Genomic DNA, 1481 nt, shown 5'->3' on the forward strand with positions numbered 1-1481 from the left:
TTATACAGGCACATGAGAAGACAACTTGCTTTGGGAGAAAAATGTATTGGAAATTGTAAAAAATAACTTGATGGTTTGTGTGTAATTTGGTTTTTTGGTAACTTGTAATCTTTTGTTTCCAATGAGGGGATTTATGTAACTTTTAATTTAGAACACTTTGGTAGCAATAGAAACTTTGGATACATTTTTGTATGGTACATGTGATGTATATAGAATTAGTACTTTATTTTTATTTTTAAGAAGTAAAGCATTATGTTTGGGCAGGGGGAAGATGGAGGGTGGGTTTCCAGAACTGCATTTTTATATTAAAAAGAAAAAAAAATAAAGTCAAGATATTGATTGTTGTAGCTACTTTATTCCTACCTTCACTGAGATACTGAATTTGTAACAATGAAAATGGCAAGGTATGTTTGCAATGTGATTTATAATGGCTCCATTATTTATAAATGCACTGTGTTTGAACTCTTTTGCAGTGATATCGTAAATACTGTACCAAGTTATATAATATGAAACACCAAATAATGCATATGAATGCACGAAGTATTTATGCCCAGCTTTTTTATAAAGGATTAGCAAATACAGCAAAACCAATACTTTTTAAATCTTTTTTTTAAAACTTCATTGAATAGCATACTTCATTGTTAAACCTGCTTGAATCTTTATTTTAAAGGGACAATTACTTTTTAAATAGTTTTTAATGTTTTTATTCTCTATTGTTTGTAATACCCCCGTAGAAGCTTGAAATAAAATTTCTTTCTCAACTGTAAATTTTGTCCTGAATTTAGCCCCTGAGATTTTGCTGTAGTGCCCTTTTTCTTACTCCATGACTGAGCTGTTACAGACACACTAGGTCAAGAAGCCGATTGTTCTATTGTGGCAGTATCGTCCGTACTGAGCCCTTTGCATGGTAGGTATTGTAGTTAACTGAGACCAGTTGCCTATGATGGACTCTGATAATTAGAGATGAGTTGGATAAATTTCATAAATGATCAAGCAAATAGTTTTCTCAGTCTTGACAGGAAACATGACTTTAGGGAGAACAGTGATGGCAGGTATCATGGAAGGACCATCATTGAGCTGCACTACTCTGGTAGCCACAGCACCAATGTCAGGTAGAAAAATAAAATGAAAATTTGATTGTTTGCCTTAAATGGAACTTCTGTGTCATGACTTCAAGGATCTATTGTACAACCATGCTTTTTAAAGGGAGTGGAGCTTAATTTGGGCCACACTGAGGCAGTAGATTTGTTTGTCATCTGTTAGGACTGCCTGTTAAGGGTCTACAAACAAAATGCCCAGCACCGGATTTTATTTCAAGCTGGTTCTGCAGAATATACTCAGATTTAGTGTGTGTAAAACTGGGTAATGATTCACAGCCTCATTTTGGCACACAGAAATGTTTTTTTTCTGTCTTAGACCTTGGAAAGCTGAAATTACATTACAACAGAAGTTGAAAGATGATTGTTTGGTACTTGTATGAT

General features: G+C 34.0%; 1 protein-coding gene across 4 annotated transcripts in view; it reads left to right on the forward strand.

Annotated features, from left to right (window-relative positions):
- The window catches only part of BRD1 (bromodomain containing 1), a 56626-nt gene extending 55858 nt beyond the window's left edge, over window positions 1-768 (forward strand). For all 4 annotated transcript variants that reach the window (XM_027679235.1, XM_027679236.1, XM_027679237.1 and 1 more), the window contains one exon: window positions 1-768. This exon is cut by the window's left edge and continues 1132 nt beyond it. The gene's annotated coding sequence lies outside the window, so the exon portion shown is untranslated.
- Window positions 769-1481: the final 713 nt, after the last annotated feature.

This window comes from Neopelma chrysocephalum, unplaced genomic scaffold (assembly GCF_003984885.1).
Source record: "Neopelma chrysocephalum unplaced genomic scaffold, ASM398488v2 Primary Assembly neopelma1_45, whole genome shotgun sequence".
In the NCBI taxonomy this organism is placed as follows: Eukaryota; Metazoa; Chordata; class Aves; order Passeriformes; family Pipridae; genus Neopelma; species Neopelma chrysocephalum.